The following is a 17,259-nucleotide window of genomic DNA, read 5'->3' as shown; positions in this document are numbered from 1 at the left end:
GAACCTGTGAGATTTGAAACCTGTGAGGTACTTAGAGCCATAGAGGAGACAGCTGGGCGTAAGGCACCCGGCCCTGATGGAGTACCTGCAGATATGTACAGGGCAAATCCACTGTTTTGGGCAAATATCTTAACTAGAGTTTTTAACGCTGCCGCAATAGTGGGTTTCCCTGAGTCCTGGTCCCTCGCCACAATCGTCCCTATTTTTAAAAAAGGGCAGAGAGGAGACCCAAAATGTTATCGACCCATATCGCTTCTGGACTCCTCTGTCAAAATCTTAGGCAAGGTTGTCTTGGCGAGGATCTCCGCGTGGGCCAGGGGAAAGAACATCTTATCCGAGGCTCAATTTGGCTTTAGGTCAGGGAGGAGTACTGAGGACCAATGCCTCAACCTCCACCTTATATTGTCCAAATACACTAAAGCAAAAGGGGGCAGCTTATTCATGGGTTTTATGGATCTGTCCACAGCTTTTGATCTTGTTAATAGATCAAAACTGTGGGCAATGTTGTTGGAGATGGGCCTCGATAGCTCCCTGGTGCACTTTCTAGCGGAGCTTCACAAAGATCTGAGGGCCCGCATTAGAATGACTACTGATGGAAAGTGCACCGAGAGCTTTAGATCCACTAGAGGGGTCCGCCAGGGGTGTATCCTGGCTCCAATGTTGTTCACGCTCTATGTGAACTCTTTGGAAGGTTACCTAACGTCTGCTACAAAAGATTTCCCGTGCATGGGGGGTGCACAAATCCCGGTGCTCCTCTATGCCGATGACGCGGTACTCATAGCTAGGACCCCAGTCGCCCTACAAAAGTTATTAGATGCCTTTTGTAATTTTATGAGTAGTCTCGATCTGGTGATTAATAAAAGTAAATCGCATACCATGTCTGTCGGACGTGGCATGCGTAAAGAAAAATCCTTTTTTTGTGACGGAGAGGTGATTACTAGTGTTAAGGTTTTCACCTACCTGGGTGTGATCTTTGATCAGAGGGGATCTTGGATACCGCAGATAACATCCAAAATTAATGCGGTAAGAAGTTCGTACGGTGCAATTTTGGGTTTTGCGAAGAGATTGGGGGGGAAACCTATGGAGGCTATTATGGCCATCTATAAAGCCAAGACAATTGCCATTGCCAGATATGGTGCAGCTGTCTGGGGTTACGTTAACGTTATAGATATCCAGACAGAAGAAAATAAATTTTTTCGCTTATTGCTGGGGTTACCCCAGTCAACTGCTACCTTCTCAGTACTTTTAGAGCTGGGAATGGGTTTCATCTTAGACATTTTAAATCTAGCTCCACTTTTGATGTGGATAAAGCTTTGGCTTAACCCAAACCTTAGCCTAAATCACCGGATCATCAAAGATTGCCTCCAACTTGATCATAGAAGGGATATTCAATGGCTGTCATACATCGAAACTATGACAGCTCTTTTGGGTCGCCCTGAAATTTTTAGTTGCCCTGAAGCCTTATGTAGAGCTGACTTAGAATGGGTGAAAATAAATTTTCTGAGAATTCGCACGGCTGAGCGTGAAGCTCGCGATTTGTGCAAACCCTCTGTGAGGGCTCACGTGCTGATATCCCCATCTTGTGTGCTGGCCCCTTATTTAACCATGGTAATTAATCCTTTCCATAAATGGCTTTTATCCAAATTTCGGTTTAACCAAATTTATACAGTGTTGTGGGATGAGAAAGACTGGTGCAAGCTGGAGGAATCGGCCCCATGCAAATGTGATGGTTTCTCTATTCAGGATAACGCCCACTTTTTGTTTTTTTGTTCCTTCTATCATGAACCGAGTATAAAATACCTAAAATCTATTCTGAAGGACTTGGGATTTATCCAGTACAAGCCTGCACTGTTTTATTTACAAATGCTGCTCTCTCCTCTTATTATGTATTGCACTGCTAGTTTTTTAGCCGCATCTGTGCGATGCAAGAGAACAAGGCTTAGTTTGGAAGAACAATAGGAATTTGGACACAGCTATATCGCCTAGTCGAGTGCTTTTTAATTTATTTTATGTATCTATCGCCCTTTTAATCTGTTTTTTAACCTATAAACTGTTCAATATTGTATTAAATTTATCAATTGTTTTATAGATGAACTTTTGATATTTGCTGTAGTATGCTTTTATGATTTTAATTAATCGAATAAAGTGGAATTTGACTTGACTTGACTTGACTTTAAGACCTATATGTAAAACATATGCATGTACAGCAAGAATGACGGATACATCAATTTATATGAGTAATTACACTAATAACGATTTAAATAAACACTTATTCTTTTAATTTAATTTCTTTTATAGAGCTACTCATCCCAATTACACAGACATTATGCGCAGGTAATCAATCTTGAAAGTGTGTAAATCAATGTATGGAAAATGTTGCATAAAACAACGAGGGTTACAAGGTGTAGGAGTCACGTATCGTCGGTATTTGCAGGCAATATATATTAAGAGCGCAAGGTGTGAGATAACAAAGCTAGGATTTAAAACATAACCAAGCGGTTGGGAGTTGCCTGTACTAAAAAGACTTTATTACTCTACATAGGAATACAACAGACCTTGACCAGTAACGAACTATTAGACTTGCAAATTTGCATAAAGTGCCCCAATTTCTTGCACTTATTGCTTTTCTTCCATTGTGCAGGACAATAAACAAAACTGCTATCCTGCGTAGAGAGTCCACACCTGTAGCATGGCAAGTGCGAGTTGACAATTTTCTTTTTTTTATCAACAGTAATGAAAAACGATATCTCTAATGGAGCCCACCAAGGCACATCCATCAGCACAATCTGATCACCAACTAACTGTCAGATGGATGGACACCAGATTCCAGAACTGGAATAATTAATACCTACACGCGACAATAACATACGCTCAGGATTAACGGCTCACTACAACAACCTGTGAGAAAGTCCCAGTAATAGAGTAGTGAAATGGGGAGTTATTTTAAGTAATTTTCCATAGCCTTCAACTCACCCTCCTCTTAACGATATTTACCCTCCTAAAAAGCAGCGTGCCACCCTCTGTTCAAAAGCGTTAACTTCTTTGAAAACCTGCATCGCCCAACAAAAAGGTTTTCTCTTTTCGTTTTAAGGAGACCAACCTCTTAAACATCTGACCCCATCCTCATCCAAGAACCTCCAAGTTGACAAGCATGCTCCGCACTCAACAGACAAGTGATACCAAATGTTACAAGGCTAGGCGAGTTTCCGGTATTACCTGAATTGTAGAGAATAATCATAACCTTTACTGTACTTCACTAAAGCCAGTTATTTATAAAGGAATTCCGCTATTCTTCCTTGGTAGTATAACGGCGATCTCCTGTTTACAGCACGCTGATTAGTAGCATGAGGCAAACATATATAAGTACTTCAAACAAATCAAATCGGTGGACACATATTACACCAGTTACGTGAAATGTGTTTTTTGTCATGGGATTTGCTGGGTGAATTCGCACTCGTTATTCATTGGGCCCGTGACATTGGATCCTGTGCTGTGGCTTTCGATAGGTCGGCGAGGAGCTTGCTAGTAGCTTATTAGCGGTGAGTCCAGGAAAGTACACATGCCCTGGGCGTAGTTATTTAGCTGCTGCACGACCCCAACATTCCGTCAGATGACGGGTTTCCTTACGCTTCACCCAAAAAGTCTGTTTATCCATTTACATGAATAAGGGTCCATGGCTTAATCAGTCAAGAAAATCGCTGAACCGCGCGACTGAAATCGTTGCAGGAAAATAAAATGCACTAGTTCCCACGGCGTTCTCAATCTGGCTATCTCCGCCCCTTGGCAGCTTCTTTGGCACCATCCGCTCCCGAGAGCCACCCAGCCTGCATCCATGTTACGAGTACGTCATCTCCTGCGACCCCCCCTTGCCCCTCCCTCCTGCTGTTCCTGAGCACCGCGGCTCCCCCCGGGCCCAGGCCCCAGCCTGAGCTGCTTCTGCAAACTGCTTCTTGCTGTACAGGGCTCAGCCTGTCCTTCGCGGCTTTTACTTCTACCAGTCCTGTCCGCCCTCCACTATTCCATCTTGGCCCTGACCCGCTACGTTTGTGGTAAGTGCTCATCTGTCGAGAGGTACTATCCTGCGCTCCGCACTCTTCATTTTATAGGGCTCGAGAACGCCTTCATCCCCACCCACAGCTCCGCGAGGGTGGGGCTATATCCTGCCTACTCAGGTTCATCGCGGCTGGACTGCCCCTCCACACCCACCACTGCGCAGGGCTTGGTTCTCCTCGCACCCACAGCTGCGCGGGGGCGGGCCTGGACTAACCCGTACCCACCCCCAACTTGGAATGGGGGTTGAATGACAGTGATTTGAGCCCATGGAAAGGTCAGGTTAGAATCGCGCAGGGGCTGACAGCCAAGTTCATACATTAGGAAATGTAGTGTAGCAATACTCTGATAGTGTGACTTGACATATGTGTATTGCCAAAACCTTATTGTCCAAAGTATTTTAAAATATATTCGAGGCATCATCTTCCATTTTACTTTGAGAGATAAAGGGGATCGACTTCCTGTAGTATCTGTTCTGTTTGGTTTTGGACTATTTTCTGAACTCAGTATTCGCGAGGCTTCTTGTTTGCCCTTAGGATTCACTGTGTTTTGTTTTAAGGCATATTGATGAGCGTTTTGCTGTTTTTATGCCACTTGAGCCTTCTAGTTAGAGTGATTTGCAAATGTTCATCGCCTACCTTTTGAAAGTCTGTGATTTTCATTTAAAACTGTCTGAAGTAGTCTCTTCTTGTTGCTTTATGTTTGGTGCAGTGAATAACAGCGGGCATCATAAGTAGTTTCAAATTTATGATATCCATGTTGCGTTACTTGCATGTCTACTCTTAGGGCTGATGTCTCCCTGTCACACTCTCTCCTTTTTCTTTAAATCACGTCATTCTCTCGCTGATTCCTGAGAAACGAGATGACTATTTGAAGTGAATACATGCATGCATTTACCTGTTTTATTCTGCACTATGGGGCAGATTTATGTTCCCTGGCGCATCCCTGCAAATCAGCATGGATGCGCCAGGGAAGATGCGTCACGCAAGTTTACCCTTGCGCCACAATAGATGCTCCGCATTTACAATGCAGCGCATCGTGGCGCAAGGATAAACAGATGCGTGACGCATCTGATGGCGGAAGGGCGGCGCATTCCTGGAGTTGCGTCGCAAGCGCGACACAGCTCCAGCAAGGCTCGGGGGTGCCCTATCGGTACAATGGTGCGTCAATCCTTACGCCTTGTAGATTTCACTCAGCCACTTTTCGGAGGCGTTCCTGCGCCGGAATGCCTCCGCCCCCCTGTGAAGGTACGCCCACATGTGGCGCAAGCTTTACAACGTGACGCCTCTCCCTTGATGCGTCACGTTGTAAATCTGCTGCAGCATGGCGCTGGCTTTGCGCAGCCGCTGCGTCACAAAAGTGACGCAACGGCGGCGCAAAAGTGACGCACAGGGCTTATAAATCTGCCCCTATATGTTTTAATGAAAGGATGTAAAAACAGATGTCTTTTTCATATGTGGTTGAAAAATATAAACATCCTCTAGTTGTATGAAATAATTAAATGTGTCTTTCCTACAGGTACATTGAAGTGGAAAACGTTTAAAAATATCAGACTGTTTTAGTAGACCATACTAAAAATGTACAGTGGGCTTCGAGCCCTCCCATGCTTTACTGTTGGTTGGCTTTTCTGTCACTCTTATTTGCTTGCTTATTATCTCTCCGAGAGTATAGCCTCTTTACCATTCTTTTGATTAGCTGTCTTGTATCCTTCCACTGTGCACATTTAGGAAACCAATTTTTTTCTTTTATGTCAGTACCTTAAATGGGTTTTACTGTTCTTTACTGAGTACTGACACTTTTTAATTTTGAGAGTGAGAGTACCTGCACTTATCAAGAAAAATTTAATACTTTTAATTGGAGAGTAGTAGCACTTCTCAGAAACAAGCAACTTCTATTTTTCCATTTCAAGCACTGTTTACACACTCAATGAGAGAGTCCATGTTTGCTTGCTCTCTCTCACGTGCAATGCCCCCCGAAATGCATGTTCCGTGCTCTGTGCTGCTCTCCACGCCACCTAGTTTTGCTGTAAAAGTAAAGAAGTGGTTACATGTTTTACAGCATATGACTAAAGAACAGACTTTAAGGGTTGCTTTTGTCTTATATCCTGCATTCCACATATTGCACAAAAGTTCAGGCCTTGGTACACAAAGGCTTTTATGACCATGGGGAAGGGGACAGCTGCTACACTCAGATGGCGCTTAAGGTAGAACCTGTAAGTAGCATTACTGAAAAGGAGATGTCTCTTCTTCTCAAAGGCCATAAATATCACCTTGAGCTACTGCAGTGGACCAAAATACTTGATCCTGTTAAATTTCCGAGTCTTGTGGAAAGCAAATAAGACTTTGGCAATCATTTTCCTTTACACGTCCTTAATAATTTTGTTCCGAGCTGCCCGAGTGTAAAATTAGCATATAACATAAACATAACGTGTGTATTTGTAAAGCACACTTTCACCCAAGGATATCTTGGTGCTGAATAACAGATGTTTATGCATAAAAATGAAGATTAAAAATACCGAATTCAGTGTGAACTTTTGAGATACTTTTAATACTTTTGCTTTTTCTTCCAGCATTTTCAATTTTTGTTTCACTTTTACTTTTTTGATGGTTTTTTAAACACTGCATTACAACGAGCAGCATCACTGTCACTCATTTTTTTTACCCAAAGATTTCTTGGTATTGGATTTTCTGATTTTGGATTGCCTAACGAGTTTTATAAATCCTACATAGATTTTCTTGTACCACTTCTTGTATATATATTTATTGAAACGTATGCCGAGGGCTCGCTGTTGCAAACTTAGCAGGAAGTTATGATTTTTAGCCCTCCCCAAACAGGAAAAATCCCCCAGAACAAAATTCGTATAGTTCCTTGTCTTTTATTGACGTAGACAATACGATCCTTGTGAAAAGTTTATCTGGGCACCTTTCCTTGGTCATAGTGACCTTGGTGATGTAAAAGAAAATAGGTGAACACGTTAAGCATTGATCTGTCGTGTTCTTATACAGTTTTCCCCAACTGCTGTTTACCAAATTTTTCTAGGGAACTAATTACTTCCTTCTCTTCAATGAGCTTCAAAATTGAGTTGTGTGGTTACAGGAGGGTTGGCAAATGCAAAATGTCCAGCCCAACATACGGGCTGGCTTTTGTTTCACACCCAACAGGCAGACTCCACAGTCTGTACTTTTGTACTTGGGTGCCGTAGTCCCAGTAGTATTTGGCTTTGCAGAGTACCTTTTTACAATTTGATCTGTCTTCAAAATTAAGTGAGGCAGTCCCTGTGTTGGATGAAACAGGTTTCTTAGGTTTAGACCTAGTAGAATTCTATACCTGGTACATCAAGCCTCCAGAGCATAGGACTGAGGGACATCTCTGCTGTATATTCGTGCCAATAAAGTAAGTGCATTCCTTAATCTGCACCCTTGTCAGTGTTTGTTTGTATAATTGAGATATGACCTTAAGTATAAAAGGTCCTAATGCCAACCTTCGCAGCCAGTCTTTGGCGACTGAGATGCTTTTTCAGCATCTAAAAATGCAGCTGCTGTTTAGATCTTGGGGTTCAGCTCCTGGTGTAATGTCGCAAATTTTGTGTATAGATTAGTTGATGTTAACCAACTTAGAATGCAGACAGCTTGATCTGGGCTTTAATGCCTGTACTCTGTGGCATCAATTTGCTAGTGATTAATTTAGCCAGTATTTTATTATCAAAATTCAGCAGATACTGCAGTCTGTATGACTGACATTTAGTGGCATCCTTACTTTACCTGGGACACTTGCACTCCTTGTGATAGTGCCATTGAGTGTTTTCCCTGGTGTTTCGCCTTCACCATGTTTTCTAGTAAGAATATGTCCCCCCCCCCTAAATTTCATCTCTCAATTAACTACATCTCTGAATTAATTGATCTTCATATTTATTTCAGCTAGCAGTTTCTCACCTTTTCGGTACATTAGAGAGCGAGCCAGTTTTTTTGTTTGTGACACTCTAGTAGTTCAAGAAGACTGAGTATGTCTTTAATGATACCTGATAGGATATTGTTATTCCTCCTGTGTAGACTTTGAAAGCCCCTTAAAGGGTAGCATAGCTATATATGGTACACCTTTTAAGTTCAAAGAATTTGATTACTGTGTAGTTTTCTATATTGAATGGAGAGTCCAGTAAGGTATGGCTGGGATCCGCCAAGCACCCCTTGGGGTTTATGTGAATTAGGTAGTATCAGGGAGTGTATGGGATGGCCTTTCAGATCCATATAACTATGTCCTTTGATGTAAGCCAATAATCTGTTAGTGATTATGCATTATAGATGATGGAATAGTATGAAGATGTTCTCTCTGACCCATTCCATATTCTTCAGGCATCCTCAAGTTGCAATTGATTTTAGTATCTGCAGCAGTGTGTGCCTGGCCTGAGTTTGATGGCCGACTCTGGTCTAGACCTTTCTAAGAGCGGGTTTGTAGTTAAATTCATATTCATTACCCAAAATGTCAGCCTCTGACTTGCTAAATGTATCCAGAGTTCAGTCAATTAGACTCAGACTATATCTATTTATGTGTGTAACAAACTGCCATAGTATGTGGACTTGTGGAGCTATATTTACCTTCTATCTATACATCTTCTTTCTGTATCTATGTGTTTCTTCTTTAGTCCAAAGTGTAAGGATTTTTGGATTAGTATACACATTCCCCTAGAATAAGAGCTAACGTAGGCAAAGTATACTTCTTAGGCCCACTTTGTAGCAATATGGGTTAGGTGCTTAGGGTCTAGGTGAGTTTCCTGGGGCATTGACCGGTCCACTCTGTGTCTTTCTAAAAATTAATCGTATGCCTTTTGTCAAGTGTTCAGACCCCTTATGTAAATAGATGTATGTAAATGTTCCATACAATACAAGGAATTATCTATCAGTTTCCTTGAATTGCTTAATTAGAAAATCTATTGCACTATTACACTGTGGTGGTGTTACATGTGCCAATAGAGTGGGGAGCAGGGTGAATTAATTTGTTACCCCCTGTATTTTTTCTTGTGTTTTAATATTTAATGAAGGTGCATATACGGATAATCACGCCCAATGTTTTTGTCTTACCAGGAGCTCTGCTGTCATGTTTGACGTAATCTATGCACTTTCACTGTCAGGTAGTAGAGTCCTCTTAACACAAGTACTGCTCCCCTCTGCCCAGGCAACTTGGTCCAAGAGACAAAAAAACAACATCCCCAATTGACAATGGCAAGAAACTGATATACTTTCCCCAATTATCAGTGACGGCAACCTGCAGTTCTCTTTCCTAGTACATTCTTGTCTCAGCCAGCTTGCAGCACCTGCTTCGAAGTAGGTGTAGCAGCTGGAGAAGTGGACTGGGCAGTATGAATGGCAACCGGGTAACTGAGGTGGGCTCTTGCCTTTTGTTGAGCTGTACTGAAACGGGTTGAGAATTGGAGGAACCACTTGCTATTGTCTCCTGATTTCCATGACTATTGGTGTCCGTACATCTCTTCTCACATGTAACAGTAGCCAATGTGATTAGTCAGGGTTCAAGGGAATGTACATTTTAGGTTGGAGGCGTGCTGTGTCTTTGCAATTTGTAGTGACTACTACACTCATTGGCAGTATATTTATATTCCTCGTCCTCTTTTGCAGTGCAATCTTCAGTTTATGGACAAATAACAAGTTACTCGTGTATTTCACTTCTGTAAATGGAGTTGTAAAATCCTAAGCAAGGTCGTTGTGAATAATTCTAAAAATCCGAGAGTATATTTTACTGTTAAGCATGTTGTGAGTGGTAAACATTTCCAAGCTGTTCATCAAGATAACCTGTTAAGTGTCTGCTCAATGTAGTTAAAATGATATGAGCATGATGGGTGTTCACTGTCTTTGACCCATTAGCTGTGTTTAATGGTATTGTAACTGACAGAGAATGGTTGGAAGCTTGCAAAGATGATACAATTTTAAAGGAAGTCAAAGAATTAGTAGGAAGTCAAAGAATTAGTAATTAGTGGTTGGCTGAATGATAAAGTATTAGATAGTCATTTACATAGTTTTGCACAGTTTTCCTCAGAATTGCCTTTACAAGGGATTTTTTTGTTGCATCAAGATTTCTTTGTTCCTCCCTTGGCTTCGTGTGAAAAAATTATGCATTAGCACATAGTGGGCATCCTGATGTTACTGCTACACAGAATCTATTGCTCAAGTTATATTGGTGACCTGGTACAGATATTTGGGTTGAAAGATTTGTTAATTAATTTAAAGTTTAACATCAAACAAACATTGATAACATAAAGAGAAACTTTTGCTGTGCATAATATTTCCTAATTGCCTTTGAGGTTAAAAATTGCAGTGGACTTCCATGGGTTCTTTTTCATTTTCTCCTAGTAATGACATTTTTGATCTCGTATGACTACTTTTTCAAAATTGATTTATTACTGAGTTTGTTCTTCAGACAACTTCTGATGTAGTTTGAGACTTGCTTTGGAAGGGGTTCCAAGTTTCTCCGTACTGGACAATGGCACATAGTTCTTTTGGAAAAGATGTGTAATTTAAAAAATATCATGGTATTTTTTCATTAAAAAAGAGCTCAGTATAAATCCCCCAACCCATGGTTTGCTTGAAAGGGCAAATATATTTTTAAAGGTAGGGGGTGCAAATGGCATTGACAAATAATTTGCATGTAAAACACCATTTGGAAGAAAAAATGTCTACCCAACTTGGCACACCTCACTGCTACAGTATCTCGATTTCTTTTATTGAGCGGTCGGAATGCCAGAACTATTTTAATGCCTTTTTTCTGTGGGCAATAGATTTCCTGTTTCATTGAAGTTTGGTTAATGAAATTAAAGAGTCCAAGATAAGCTAGTGAAAACTAGGCAGTATTATGACAATAAGCACAACAGCTCAAGTCTTTGATTTTGTGGTTAGTGATTTTGTACACATTAGAATACCTAAGACTGCCTAACCGGCATTTGAGGTGCACTGTTCATTTCAAAGTGATTAGATTAGTACTTAATTCATTACTGTTGAAAAGGAAGGATGGTGGAATAAATGTAGTGTAATTTGTAAGTAGTGAGGAGGCAGAGAAAATGTCCGAAGTACAGGATGAGTGCAATGAGCAGTTTGATGTGACTTCAAATCTACCAGACAATATTGATGAAACAGCAGTCTGTAGTGATACTTGTGGTAGTAATTGTACTGGTTCTAGCAATGTTAGAGCCAGTGATTCAACTCTTGTTCTTCTAGCATTTCAAGTGATGTCGCATAAAAAGGTATGCAATTTACCAGACCAGTTTGGAGAGACTTTGTTTTGTATTAGTTGTCTTGGTATGTTCATCTATACTACATTTTATTTTGTCCTTCTGAAATGGTATGTGTGTGTGTTGCATGAAATCGTGGCAATCATTAAAAAGAGCTCTGTATAGTCCTCCATCCCATGGTTTGCCTGAAAGGGCAATTAGATTTGGCATTTGCTTTATGGTACTGTGGAAAAGGACATGTATTGTATATACTTATTTTATGTATTCAATACATTTGTTTATTCCAAGTTGGCTAAGTGGTTACACAATACAGTTGCTGGGCTGGTTTTCATGTATGTTTATTGCTGTGTATTCTAGTATGCATGGAGATTGTAAGTTGAAACTTAACTCTCTTGTATCCAGCAGCTGCGCCTGCTCTCTGTGGACACCTCTATACCTATGCTAAAATAAAACCTAGGTGTATCTTATTACTTAGTGAGTGAAGAGATTTTTTACTTTAACATTCCCTTCCCCTAGTGGGTCTTGGACAACATTATTCATTTTTGTAGTTCAAACCTCTTCGAAAGACAGCAGAGCTCTGTATAGTGACAAAGGTACAAGCAGCAATTGATTAGAAGAGTAGCTGGCTTCTTAGAACAGAAACCTAACATTATTGTGTAGTGGTGTAGTGTTCTTTATAGAAGTTTAGCTTCAGTCTTTGCTGAATTGTAGCAAATTGAAGCACTATTTTCTATTTTACCTCTTATCTGATGATGTCCTGGTGGGTGTTCTAAGAGCCTCCAGAGATGGTGAGTTTGTCAACCGGAATATGCCAGGGTGCCAGTCATGTGAGCTTTGTAGATGATGTAGCTGGTTTTGAAGATGATGCTGGCTGACAAAGGGAGTCAGCGACATTCCATCAATTCTTCTTACCCTAATGGAGTCGTGCTGTGGCATGCTGGATGGCCGTAAGCGGGCCCAGTGTGGATTTTGGAAGACCGTTGAGCAAGAGTATGTTGACTTGACTAGCAGTACTGAAATCAGTTTCTGAGAGTATTGGTTTCACTTTCTTTAATAGAGTGTGCTGGTACTAGGCCATCTTGTTTTGTTTCACCTATAGACGGCTATTGCTGTCTGTTGCCAAAGATTTATTGATTTGGGTCAGCCCCTTATTCTTGATTTGATAGCTTTCTTGTTTATCTTCATATCCCTGCTTTTCATCGATGGCTTGCGTCCTAATTATTTTGTTTGTCCTACCTCTGGAGCATCTCTAATTTTCTACGTTATGATTAAGTGAGATGTTTCCCTCCACTACTAACATTTGGGGCTTATTATTTTCATACAGTTGTTTCACTACGTTTGAGTGCATATATTGCCTTTCTCGCTTGCCCATTGCTTCCCCACACTATCCCTTCCCACTTCATAATATATTATTTTTCTCTGAAATTCAAGCTTTGAATAGCTTTGTTTATAACGCCTTTACATAGGTTTAAAAAAAGTATTAGAGGCAGACAATCATGATAGGGGCATGCCTGAGCGTTGTTTCCTGGCCCTCCGCTACTCAAAGCCTGCATTATCGCTTTCCTCAGACTCTGAGCTATAATATCTGGCACAGGAGGACCCTCCTAAGCAAAATAGACATGTGGGGAAAGCGATCTTAAGTAGGAAGTTCTTCCCCAGTGTGGATTAAAGCTGACTACCCTAATGTGTCTGGTCCAAAATGGCACCTGAGGCTAGATGAGTGTCCACAGGCTGGCCACAATGGGCACAGAAGACTGCCGTCAGTCATTCTTGTATGATGAATTGAGTGCCCGAGAACACTACAGCCACTCGAAGATACAGACGGCACTGCTGATCTACAGCTGCGCTCAAGGTGTCCACACAGGGTAGCTTGTAACCGATAGGGACTTGGAAGCCGATGGCTGTGCAAGGAGCGATGTGAGGGGTGTGATGGGCACATGTGTGGGAGCCAATTGCTGCCAACTAGGAGACCCATTCAAGTGACTTGGAACCCCTTGCTGTGCCATAAGTACAGGATAAAGAGGGGGGGGGCGTGGCAGACAATTTGGGCAGCCAAGGCCACAATAGAGACAAATGTGTAAGCCTACCACATTGCCTCAGGATCCCTCCAAATGTCCCAATACAGCAAATTAAGCAAGCGAGGGAGATGAGCGAGCAGCCAAAGTAAAGGAAGGCTGAGAATAACAGAGGGGCTCCCAGGCAATAAGGTGGGACCACAGAGACTATAATAGGAGCACTGTGTGCAAATGAGACATGCTGAATCTGTCTCCCTACTGAATTACAAGAGAGGTAAAAACTATAACAGTAAGAAACCCAAACCACTAAAGCTTTAATTCTTTCACCGAGTGACTCCTTCCAGACATGGAATTACCTGCTGAGGCCACAATGCTAGAAGAGGGGAGGGGGACATTCTCATCCCGTCACCACAGGGTCTCTGCTCCATTAGACACTGCAGGGTACCTCTCCCACTGTACGAAAGATATTTGCAGCACCACACTGCAATAACCTACTGTCTTGGGTACACTGGACCTTAAACACGCCCCCTGCTTTCAATAAAAAGCCTTAAAATCTGAGCAGTCTCTGTTCCATTTTTCATCTGAATGGAAGTGTACTGGGACACGCTCCCCTGGGTCTAAAACTAACTCGAGCAAAATACCAAAATGCCCAACCAGATTGAATTGTACCCCTGCTGAATAATCAAAAAAGGGAGAGGGGGTTAGAAATATTTTGAATGCGTCCGGTCCTTTTACAAGGGTGAACAAATTAATCAAAGGGGAGTGGAGCTCGTGTGCCACCTTTCCTAACCTGGGAATCCTTTAAAAAAAGGGCTCTCACCCACTAGAATTCATTATTGGCATGATTCATCATCGAGTCCTTACCCATAAGACATAATGTGTCTTGGTGGGCTCAACCCTTCGCGGGTGGGAGCTCTTCTAAATGGAATTTCCAGAGGGATCTGTGTTAAGAAGATAAAAAAATTACTTCTAGTAGCCAGGAAAAAAAAATTGAAGTATTTTTGGCACTAGGGTAAGGTTAAAAACAAGAGGGGTGTCCATGGAAATAAACTAAGGATACCCCACATCATAAACGGTCGTGGTCTGCATGTTTCAGCCACTTCAGCCCAGACCTGGTCTTGTGGCTTTCCTCAGGAACTCAATCAAGTAGATCCCTATTTTATGTCTAAATCAGTGGTCTCCAACCTGTTCTGTAACGAGAGCTACTTCTGATCAGTGACAATCGCCCTGAGCTCCTGAAGTAACTTGTGCACTGTTACCAGACACCCCTTCACTGAGCTTCATTGACTTTAAACCATGGAGCCTGATTCTATGGTTAGAACAAAATACTGTGACTAGGGATATTGTTAAAGGGCTACAATGTGCATCAGTGAGTGCATTCTCTGTGGGGATGTATGAACATGTGTGTAAATAAATGGGATATATGTGTATTGGTGACTGAGGGCCTGTTTCGTATGTACTTGTGGTACAGGACATACCTTTAGCCATATGTGGCATTGTAACATGTACCTTATCGCAAGTGTCACTAGTCACGTGTGGCCTGGCTGCACAGCTTACGAATATATCAAAGAATGTTTGCACCAAATAAGTTTGTGTTGCAAAAATACTATTCATATTTAATATGGCATATTGACTATTCATCTTTATAAGTCACTGTTAAATGTATATCCGCAAAGGGGTAATACAATGAACATAAAGACCTTCAAGAAAAACAATCAAAATGGCCTATTTAACAAATAAGTTCGCTTTTGCAGCGATGTGATGAATGCCGAATGCATTCCAGGATTTCTATCCCTTCTTCAGGGGGGGACATTATGAAAAATCAAAAATGTAATAGATAAATAACAATATACAGGGAGGCATACTCTTGCACATCTTTTTAATTTATGATTGAGTTACAAAACAAAACTAATGCATATCCAAAATACCAAAATTGTAGCTTGAGAAATTCTATGTGTCTCTAAAATGAGATCACATGCCTTATTTTGCATTCAACATAAAACAATAAAAAAGATTGTGATTCACAGTCCCACCGTGACCCTTGTTAGAGAGAATTTTTTTTTTCTTCAAACACTGTCACCCATCCGAAGAGAGAAAGAAAACTTGTAGTGACCGTCCCCTATCCAAAAGATTTCTGACAATATATCCATGGTGTTAGAAAAGAAACAAAGAATCACTGAACCAGTATGTCACAAGATGACGTGCTTAGTGCTCAGAGAATGGTTAATTGTATATCGCCTTAAAGGATTTTACGATGCTTGGCTACTCACACAAAAAGACTGACATCAAAGTGCAGTCCTTCTACCTCTCTGCGTGTACGCTCCACGTGAGCACGATCTCGAGAAATAATAAAAACCGTCCATCAACCATGATGCAGGCAAATAAATGCGTTGTTAAGTACTGAGATCTCGTACCTGAATGTTCATACCTGTGTTGTAAGGAAACCGATGTAAGTTATGTGTGTAGCTCAGAGAATGAGAACAGCACTGACCAACCCAGTAAGGAAAAAGATAAACCATCTTATCAAATCACTAAGCGGATGAAAAATTCTAATGTACATGCATCTGTGAATTCTTACCTCTCCTGATTTTCTTGTGTTTCGCTATGTCTGTCCTGCCACACCGCTTCGTACAAATGCTCGTGAAACTTTGGCGTTTAAACACCTTAAGATCTGCGTCTCAGTATGCGAACAGCAGAAAAGGGACTATGGAGTTCAAAAATGGGGCGGAACGCTGAAAATACGGCCGCCATCTTTAAAGTTACAGGGGCTCACCTGACTATGTAGGTTATGACAGCCTATCGATGCTGGGCATATATATTGCGTTTGTAAACAACCTCATATAACACATAATAAGACACCTCATCGCTTCAGTTTTTGTTGCTAGAAAGTCAGTAGTAACAAATAAACAATTGGCGCATAAATCACAATCAGTTAAACCTCCTGCATGATGGTGGGCTCACTGGATTTCCTACTGTACTTGTGAGTAGCCGTGAAACGTCTTGTACGTGGTGTGGTGAGCCTACGTCTATTGTTCCAAAAGAGGTTCAATTAATTTAAACTTAAAAGTTCTGACTAACTGGCTGGCTATGTTCAGATAACTGTGAAGTTGCGGAGAATATAAGAGTAATGGGATACATACGACTCTCAAGATATAGGAAACCGAAAGAACACCAGAGTGAAAAACATTATTCTTAAGTGAAAGAAAGATCAGAAACCCAAAATTAATATGAAGAAAACCACAGAATATAGTAATAAACTGTTTCCTAGTGTTTCATTGAGCAAAGTAATATTTCTAAAACGCTATTTTGTGTATGATGACAAAATATGGCCTGAAATATTCATAACAAAGAATGACATTACACCGTTTGTTGCAATTATCAAGACTATACCTGCTGAAGTGGACTAGCGAGGACAAAACAAAGAATTTCTATTTTGTAATTCAAACCTATGGCAATCATTGTATTCAATGTTTTAATCCAATTTAGCAGTCAATTGGTTTGAAAATAAACACAATGTAGCTCAGCTAAGGTTTCTAATTTTAGAGACTGGTCTATAAGCAGTGACATATACAACTCTAAACTTTTGTCTCAGAGGGACATTTTTGGGATTCCTCACTTATCTCAACATAGTTAAACAGTTAGTCATAACTTTTAAGTTTAGATTCATTGAACATTTTTTGGAACAATAGACGAAGGCTCACCACACCTCATATGGCATGTTTCACTACGACTCACAAGTACAATAGGAAATCCAGTCAGCCCGCCATCATGCAGGAGATCTAGCGAATTGTGATTTATGCTTCCATTGTTCATTCGTTACTACAGACTTTCCAGCAACTAATACTGAAACAATGAGGTGTCTTGTCATGTGTTCTATGTGTACAACTTTCAAGATGGCGGCCGTGTTTTGGGCATGCCTCCTCATTTTTTAATTCTATAGTCCCTTTTCTGTTGTTGGCA

At 41.1% G+C, this 17,259-nt stretch overlaps 2 protein-coding genes across 5 annotated transcripts in view; one reads left to right on the top strand and one right to left on the bottom strand.

The window, feature by feature from the left end:
• ORC4 (origin recognition complex subunit 4) overlaps positions 1–3,810 on the bottom strand; it is a 359,395-nt gene extending 355,585 nt beyond the window's left edge. Inside the window, exon 1 of one of the 2 annotated variants that reach the window (XM_085645614.1) lies at positions 3,217–3,810. The gene's annotated coding sequence lies outside the window, so the exon portion shown is untranslated. The remainder of the gene's footprint in view (positions 1–3,216) is intronic. The other variant, XM_085645615.1, reaches the window with a different exon arrangement.
• A 58-nt stretch (positions 3,811–3,868) lies between these two features.
• MBD5 (methyl-CpG binding domain protein 5) overlaps positions 3,869–17,259 on the top strand; it is a 375,507-nt gene continuing 362,116 nt past the window's right edge. For 2 of the 3 annotated variants that reach the window (XM_085645611.1, XM_085645612.1), the window contains exon 1: positions 3,869–4,049. The gene's annotated coding sequence lies outside the window, so the exon portion shown is untranslated. The remainder of the gene's footprint in view (positions 4,050–17,259) is intronic. The other variant, XM_085645613.1, reaches the window with a different exon arrangement.

Source organism: Triturus cristatus, chromosome 3_1, assembly GCF_964204655.1.
Source record: "Triturus cristatus chromosome 3_1, aTriCri1.1, whole genome shotgun sequence".
Lineage (NCBI taxonomy): Eukaryota > Metazoa > Chordata > Amphibia > Caudata > Salamandridae > Triturus > Triturus cristatus.
This window is presented reverse-complemented; position numbering and strand designations above follow the sequence as displayed.